General features: G+C 56.0%; 1 non-coding gene and 1 pseudogene across 1 annotated transcript; both read right to left on the bottom strand.

Annotated features, from left to right (window-relative positions):
- Window positions 1–690: 690 nt before the first annotated feature.
- On the bottom strand, window positions 691–7,596 carry LOC122095376 (annotated as a pseudogene).
- LOC122095379 lies at window positions 1,667–1,795 on the bottom strand. The gene has a single exon (XR_006145114.1). It is a non-coding gene; the product is annotated as a small nucleolar RNA SNORA11 (small nucleolar RNA).
- Window positions 7,597–8,828: the final 1,232 nt, after the last annotated feature.

Raw genomic sequence — 8,828 nt, 5'->3', positions numbered from 1 at the left:
GTAACCATGTGCAGGGGCAGAGGCTCTGAACTCAATGTCTTCCCACTCGGATGGAATCTCCACAACTCCCAGCATCCCTACCATATACCTGTGGGCATTTTCTGCAGAGGTGGGGCTCACTGGGTCTTACTTGGCCTCCTTGATACCAGCCCAGGCTCAGGCCTCTTGTTGGGATAGGCCTCTTGTCACAACACACACGCAGGTAAAGAAGGGAGCATCCAAATTAACTTTGCAATTTTAATGTAACACTGATACCAAAGACTCAAACACACAAGAAACAGCACACGAGGAAAGCAGGAAAAGTGAGGGAAGCTTCATCTCCTATGGTCTCTCCAAGCCATGGGGTGAAGGGCCTGGAGTGTCGGGTGGCAGGGAGTCTGAGGAGGCAGTTTGGCTGGGTGAGGATAATGGCTGCAGTTTCTCAACGCTGTCTGGAGCACGGGAAGCAAAGGGGAGAACGTGGCTCAAACACACAGCTATCAAGAAGGAACACACACACACACGCGTGCGCGCGCTGCGTGCGCGCGCACACACACACACACAGACAGACAGAGTGAAACAAATGTTTCCCCACCATCACTGCTGCCCCCAACAAGCCTCCTTGTTCTCCCCTCCTCCCTCCTCCCCCTTCCCCAGCTGTTCCAGCTCCTCCATAGCCCTCCCGCAGAGTGGCATTTCCCTGTGGAAATCTTACTGGACCCAGGAGAAGAAGCTGGCACCAGCTCTGGCAGCATTTCTGGTCCGGATGGTGGAGCTGGTGCTAGGGCCATCCAGGAGGCTAAGTACTGGCCCCAACATTGGTGCCGCTGCTGACACCAGCTCTCCACGTGGCTCTCCTGTTAGCACGGCTGGTATTCAGAATGTACTGATGGTACCTGGCCAGAAAGCAAAGGGGATGCGGGCCCAGGCATCACCAAAATCCCCATCCTCATCCCAGGTCAGCAGCTCAGCCTGGATGTCATCCCAGCTCCACCGCCCAATCAGAGCTTCGTTCCCGATGTTCATCTGAGCCCTCATCTGGGCCCTGGCATGTTCCTCAGCCATATCCAGGTCCATCGTCTTGAAAGCATCATCCACAGCCTCCAAGAAATGAGCCTTCCATTCCCGGGGGGTCTCGGTTCTGGTTCTGATGTGGGAAACAGCACCCTTAGTGACAGGACATCTCACACTCAGAAAGCACTTGCTACCTATGATACACTCCTATGCATGTCCAGCACCATGGCAACAACAAACAGGACTGGGATCAGGCCAGAGCATGCCACCTCCATACCTGGCACCAGACACAGGGTCTCTAGTACCTGGGCAATGAATCTCAGGACTCTCATCTTGCTGGTCTCATGGCAGGCTCGCAAGCCCCAGGTAAATTCATACTCAGGTGGGCTGCTGTTAGGAATCTTCTTGTACTCCAGGTACCTGAGGGTGAAAGGAAAATAGCATTTGCTTCTAGCCAAACAGACCTGTTGTTGACTTGATGGGTTCAGGGCGGGGAGGGGGGCTGTGGGGTGGGGGTGGGGGTCTGTCCCTCCTCCACCCCAGTGCTGCAGCTCATATCACAGAGGTGACCAGCCCTGCCCGACAGCCCCTGACTTGCTCAAAACACCCTGGCCTCCAAGAGTGAGGTCTCCACACCTTGTGACTGGAATCCAAGTGGAGTTGCAGAGGGGACACCTGTAGGGCACTTGCTCCCAGAGAAGGCACAAATGTTGTGCCCCTTCATCACAATGGCCCCAGATTCCTGTGGGTGTGTTGTAAACAGAGGAGCCATCCTCTGGGCTCCCTGCTCTGAGCACACCCTACTTCATAGATTCTGACAAGAGGTCTAGACTGGAAAGATGTACTACAGAAAAGGACTTTATAACCCTTCCTGTGCACTCTTGCATGATCCCACAAATGCACACACACACACACACACACACACACACACACACACACACACACACACACACGGACCAAGTGTGAAGTAGGCTCTAGTGTGAAAACCAGGAGACCTGTGCTCCTGGGTAACCAGATGGGGCCCATACTCAAGAGACTACTCTCAGAGCTCCATGTTGCTCAGGCATAAAAAACAGGGGGATATCCTATGAAAGCCTGCAGGGTCAGTGCCCAATGACACCTTGCACATATCACACCCTGATCATTATTATCAACCAACTGGTGCTCCCTCTCCCTATGACTGCCCAAGAATTTTACTTTCCATACACATGTATAGACAGACCCCCATCCCCTAACCATGCCCATAGCAGAGGCAAGCATCTCTGTAGTTTACCAATTGTCTTGGCTTAGGAGATAGCTTGTTCTGCTCTCAGATCAGTACTGAGGAACACACAAAAATGGGACAAGGTTAGCTCAGGTGATACTTACTTCTGCTTCACAAAGTCATCTGTGATGAGCTTCCTCAGATCCCCAAGGAATGGGTGCCTCACCCTGAGGGCAAACAAAGAAATCCGTAACTAGCAACAGACAGAAGCACTTCCTGGTATGATAGTGAGCTTTCCTGACCACAGAGCACCCTCTTGGAGGACCAGACACACAGCCGAGGCCAGATGACTGGGAGTCTGGGATGCCCTATAGGAGGGGCTTGGGGAGTTTCCCCCTCCCCCACCCCTGCCCTCCACCTCTGGTTGTCTCCCTGACATTTCCACAGGGGACAGAGATCTGAGTGGGGGCTGAAAGCTCCCGGCTACAGCTAACACCATGCATCCTGTTGAGGCCCTCTGCTCTCCACCTAGGCCAAGGTGTCTCAATTTCCTGCACCAGACCCCAGGCTACTGCAGTATGTTGAGTACTCCACACCACTGAGCTGGAAGGAGCAGGGAGCCAGTCATACCCAGGACGAAGTCCCATCTTGCGGAGTGCCTCCCAGAGGACAGCTGCGAGGGGAGACGGGGTACAGGAGTTTGGCACACAAAGATGAGATCACGACCAAACCCCTAACTTCAGGGCCAGCACTCACCCTCGCTGGCACGGTTGCCATTCATGAAGATGATGCCCAGAATCACCAGGAGGAGACTCAGCCGCGGAGTGTCCTTGGTCCTGAGGGTAGACAAACAGGGATGCTGTCCAGAGGCCATTTTTTTCCACACTATAGCCTGCAACCTGCTCACCAACTAGCTTCTCTCAGATTTCCCAGCACCAGGGAAATTCTCCCTAGACACACACAGGGCCAGCTTCCCTGTGGCACACAATTAACTCACATCCCCAATAGCCTGAGCCTTATCACCTCATCTGTAACAGGGGCATGCCCATATTGCCTTTCCAGGGTTCTGTAGGGGGACAGGGTGAGGCCGGGGGTGAGAGTGGGAGCAAAAGCTCCAAAACCCACAACTGGCAGATGCACACCTTGTTGACCCTGTCTATGCTCAACAGGCACCTCCTGGGCGCCCACCTTACCAAGCCTGGACCATGTATGGAAGCAAGAGGTAAGCCCCTGTTTTCTCACAAGCTGATGGGGGAGAGGGATGCAGAGAAGGAATCCCAACCACAGCTGAGCCCCAAGATACTGCCTTTCATCCAGCAGACACTGCATGCTACTTGCTGAGAAGGAAAGTTTTGCTGGGTTCTCAAGAGTTGTGTTCCTGTCTCTGAGAGGATGGGGGCAGGGGTAGGGGCACCTCCAAGGAGACCACTGCCCTCTTCTCCTTCCTTACTTTCCCAGGAGTCGAGCAGAAGAATCCCGTGTGCACACAAGAATGTACAGGTGTTCCTCCTTGTCTATTTCCTTCAGGTGGATCCCAAACTTCTACATGGCAAGAAAAGAGTGAGATGGATGAAGCCAGGTGCCAGGCATTGTGCAGTCACAATGTTTCCTCGGCCAAAGTTCACACCGGTGCATGAAGGTGGGAGAAGACAGAAGGCTCTGCGGGCTGCTCGAGGGAGCCCTGGCACGGCAGAGACAACCAACCTCACCTCAGGAGTCACTCAGAGAGCAGGAAAGGAAGGCAGCAGGGAAGGGGCTTGTGACACACTGCTGCGTCAGTGGAAGCTAAAGTGGAGGGCTACAGAAGGCTTCCAGAGAAGGCACAACAGGAAATGGTCCTGTGGGGCAGGGGAGGAGGGGGTGGGGCGGGCACAGGCTGCCCTGCTGCTCTTGTGGCACACAGCCTCCCATCCCCTCACCCACCTTTTCTAGCGTGTAGGTGGCTCGTTCAATGATCTCAGGAAAATGCTCATCATATTCACGGATGACGTCCTTTAGCATGTCTACAGGAAGGGAAGATTTGGGGAACGCACCTGGGTTGAGTGGGGGCCCAGAACTGCAGCACGTGGGCCAGTCGTGCTGAAGACAGTCTTTCAGAACCCCAGTCTGCAGAAGTGGAGGAACTCACCATGGCCAGAGGATGGTGGCAAAATGATAAGCAAACTGATGCCCACAGAGCCCGGAATGGCAGAGGGGCACAGGCTGCCTACCTGAGCGCTTAATGGGGATCTTCTTGTAGTCCTTAATCATCAGGTATTTTACCAACTTATTTGCCTGGACAAGGAGGAACACAAGGGTGGGTTGAGTTTTGGGGGGGGTTGTTGTCAAGGCATGGGTAACTGCTGCAGAGGTTGGCCCATGGGGGCAGGGGAGGAGGGAGACAAGAACGGCAGACTTTCTTACCCTCTCTTGCAGAAGAGTCACGTTGCGAGGGGGCAAGGACAGCACATGCCTTGAGGGGATCTGGGACCGAGAGCCCATGGGGGGCTCAGGAGCCAACTGAGCCTGCACCGTCAGTGGGGGCTGCAACACTCTCCAGGTTGGTGGGGCCACAGGCGGCTCTCTCTCCTCTTCCTCACTGCTCTCGTATTCATCATCCAGGTGCTTAGACTGGACCATGAGAGAGAGAGGAGAGACCCAGATCTTCTAGACTCTCCGTGCAGTAACACTCAGCACACAACTTACCCAAAGCAGGCACTTGGCAGTATAACAGCAGTACAAGCAGTGGCTGGCATGAGCTCACCAAGTGCCAGACTGGGAGCCAACCTCCTCTCCCACCAGCCCAAGGACAGAGATTTCAGAATCAAAACATGCTCAGGAAAGGTATGCTGGGGAAACATAGGCATGCTGAGAGGGGAGGAGGGAAGGGAAGGGGGAGAGGGAAGGTGAGGGGAAAGGTAGAGAGGGACGAAGAGATGAGGGATTAGGGGTGAGGAAGAGAGAAGGGGTGAGGATAGGGGAAAGAAGAGGAGCCTGGAGCTGCACAGATGGCAGGGATGTCTCACCTTCTTTGTCCTCTTGCCTCCCATCCTGGCCCAGGGCTCAGTACCCTGCTGAGCAGTGGCAGCTGCCCCCTCAGGCTCAGGGATGCTTGTAGCCATCTTGGCCTTGGCAGCAGCTGCTGATGTGACATTCGGAGGCTCTACCCAACGAGTCTTGGCCAGAGCCTTCCCAGACCTGGTAGTCTTGGGCTGCAAGGCTGCCTCCTCCCTGGCAGGTGTGGCCAGAGGCACACTGGAAGCAGTACTGGAGTCCCCTGTGGTGGCCTCTGGGACTGAGGCTGGTCTCTTGGGGTATGGGAAGGCCATGCCACTGACACCTGCTGGCTGAGTGAAATCAAAGACATCCTTCTTGTCCAAGAAGGCTGTCTGGGGCGGGGGTAACATCCATCTCCCTGGCACTTGGAGCCTGAGAGAAAGCACAAGCAGTACTAGGGCCCTCGACAGCAACCTCCTGGGCCAGGGAGGCTGCAGGGGACTGTGTGGAGGTTGCCCGAGCCACCTCACTGTTAACTAACACCAGGGGGGTCTGTGGAGAAGCAAGGGTTGTCTCAGGGGTGGCCTGCTGAGCCTCAGCATGTGTCCTGGGCTGAGCATCCACCCCTGGGGTCTGAGGCGGGGTCACCAAGTGATTAGCGACCACCTGAGTGAATGCCCTGCGGGCGGCAGCTGCAGCAGCCCGAGAGGCTCGGTTGGAGGCAGCAGAGCGGGCTATGTTGGCCGCTCTGGCCTCTGTCTCATTGGCGAGGGTGTCTGGATCCAGCTGCAATGCCTCCACCAGGGTCTGAGCCAGTACAGGGTTCTCCAGTTCCCAAGGTTCATTCTGCAAATCCAGAAGGCAGGGAAGGGAGGGCAGAAAGCTGCACGCTGGCATCCCGTGCAAGCTGGGCAGCCCGGGTTCCTCCCAGCAGCCAGCCCTGGTCACCCCCAAGACCTTCCAAAAACCCCTCCTCTGAGCAGGACAGCTGGCCATGCCTCCTGCACTCAGCCAGCCCTTCCCTTCTTCCACCGCCCCTCCATAGGCCACTAGGTCAAGTCCAGGGCCAGCAGGGGCCCGGGGAGGGGCCTCACCGATAAGATGTGAAGACCTGAACCCAAGGTATCAAAGGCTCTGAGGAGGTGGATGTCAAAACTGGTGAGGGTGCCATAGCCACCAAAAGCACCAAATTCTTCATACTCATTTCCCCCAACCATCTCTTCCTCCCTGACTTGGCTGCCACCCTCATCCATGTCTTCCACACTGGAGTTTCCTGGCTGCACTCTGTAGCTTCCCTCAGCCATGCTGTGGGTCCCAAGGAGGAGTCAGCTCAGCCTGTGAAGGAAGGTGAGGCAGCTGCAGGGGGGAGGGGTGGATGCAGTGGCAGGCGGGATCTCTCCTGGGCCGAGAGGAGACAGCAATCATCAGGTTACCAGGCAGTACTAAGCAGCATCAGAGCAGGGGATAATGGGATGGTTGGGGTGGGGGTGGCGGCGGCCATGATGGGGTACGCTGTCAGGGGCAGAACCGGTGCTGTGCTGAGAGATAGAGGAGATCTCTGGGGAGACACTGCGCTGAGAGGGGACAGGGCATTTGGATGCATAGGCTCCCTGTCAGTGCTTAGAGTTGAATAGCTGGTGTAATGAATGGAGGCCTGGGTTCTCTAAGGGATGCCTTAAAAGAGGAGGAAACAAAGGGCTAGCTAGAATTTAAGGGCCTGAGCAGCAGACGACTGAGATCAAAGGGAAGCAGATGCGAAAGCTAGTCAACAGGAACAGGAGAGGAAAGCTTTGTGAAACGGAATCCCAAAGACGGGTGGCCGGGTCAGGGCGGGGCGTGGAGGTGGGAATTCAGCCGATTCCACCTTGACTTGGATTCCGACTGGAGCACTAGGGACCGATGGGACGGGGCCCCGTGGACCTAGGTGAGGTTCCAAGTGGAGCCCTGGAGAGCTCGAGTCCAAAGACTGAGTCTGAAAGCCGACAGGCGGTCAGTTCTTTTGGAAGAGCGGTGGGGGTGGAGGCCTCGGGTTAAAAGGAAGCTCAGCTGAGAACACACGGGTCTGGTTGGAATCACAGGGGCGCTCGGGATCCTGGGCTCCAGTGCCAGTTCGGCTCAGATCTGGGTGCCTGGGTGTGATGGTCGTAGGGGCGGTGGCGTAGGAGCCCTACCTAGACCTTGGGTCTCATGGGGTTCGGGTTCTGAGGGCACCGGCTTTGTTCAGACACCGAGGGCCGGGGGGAGGGCGTAGCGGCTCGGGTTGCACTCGCCCTGGCCCGTTCGGGTCTCGAGCTGGGTCCTTACCTTCTCTGGGGCCTCCAATGGCGTCCCGCCTCAGCGCCAGGAACCAGGCAGCTGCGCCCTCGCACACTGCAGCTGCCAGCACAGCAGCTCCGACCACCCCGCCCCTAGGCTTCGCGAATCTCCCCCCTCTCCCCCCCCAACACACACACATACACACAAACCCCGCGCACAAATTACTCCACCCCACCCCAGTGGCTTGGATCCTGCGCATGCGCGGATCCCCTCCAGCCCGCCAGCTTTCCCAACAAAAGCCCTTTCCTCCAGGTCTCCAGTGCGCATGCGATTTTGCCGGCGGGCAGAATGTCAGGTCGGGTGGCAACAGCTTGTGGGTGGGGTCACTTCTTCCCCGCCACATTCCCCCTCACCCTTCCTCCTCTGACTGAAGACGTGCACACTCGTCCCGTGCCGGGTAGCTCAACTCACTCAACAATCCACCCTCGCTCCCTCCCCTCCCCCCCACTAGTACACAACAACCCACCCTATTGAAGGGTCAAAAACTATGACAAAAAAAATGACAAAAAAAGGCAAAATCAGGAAAAACTATGAGGCAGTTGGAGAATGGGCACTCCAAAGATAGGGTGGGTCCCACTGTCCCCAGTAAGGAAGATCCAAGCCCAAAGTTTGCCTTTTGTGTTTACAGGCCCAGTCTGATTGGTGAAATGCATCTGTGCTTCAGAGTTGTCCCCAGTGTGGTGGGAGTCCTGGAGATAGGTGGTGGTGTAAGCATTGTACTCACCTTTGGTCCTCATCTCCACCCAGACCTGAGCTCCTTTTCCCATGACAATAGTTACCTAAATTGCAAGACACAATTAATAAAAGGCAAAATTGCTGTTAGTACCCCAAGAGAGGAATGTGCCATGGAGGGATTGATTCCCAGAAGGGGCTATCATGGGTGGAGCTGAGGACTAAACGTGGGTATAGTGCTTAGAAGTGGACAGTCTACGATCTGGGCATTTCCATTTTCTGGAACCATAGAATTAGGATTTCCACTTGTTGCAGCTGCGGACCGGGCTAGGGACTTCATTAATGTGGCCTAAGGGTCACTTTGGGGAAGTGGGGCATAGAACATCCAAGATGAGGCTGGAGGAGCTTGGGTGACAGGGCAGGAACTGAAGCTTGTTGTGTACTAGTGGGGGGGAGGGGAGGGAGCGAGGGTGGATTGTTGAGTGAGTTGAGCTACCCGGCACGGGACGAGTGTGCACGTCTTCAGTCAGAGGAGGAAGGGTGAGGGGGAATGTGGCGGGGAAGAAGTGACCCCACCCACAAGCTGTTGCCACCCGACCTGACATTCTGCCCGCCGGCAAAATCGCATGCGCACTGGAGACCTGGAGGAAAGGGCTTTTGTTGGGAA

This window comes from Dipodomys spectabilis, unplaced genomic scaffold (assembly GCF_019054845.1).
Source record: "Dipodomys spectabilis isolate Male_0828 unplaced genomic scaffold, ASM1905484v1 ptg000345l, whole genome shotgun sequence".
NCBI classification, from domain to species: domain Eukaryota; kingdom Metazoa; phylum Chordata; class Mammalia; order Rodentia; family Heteromyidae; genus Dipodomys; species Dipodomys spectabilis.
The sequence above is the reverse complement of the archived record's forward strand: the minus strand, read 5'-3'. Positions and strand labels throughout refer to the sequence as shown.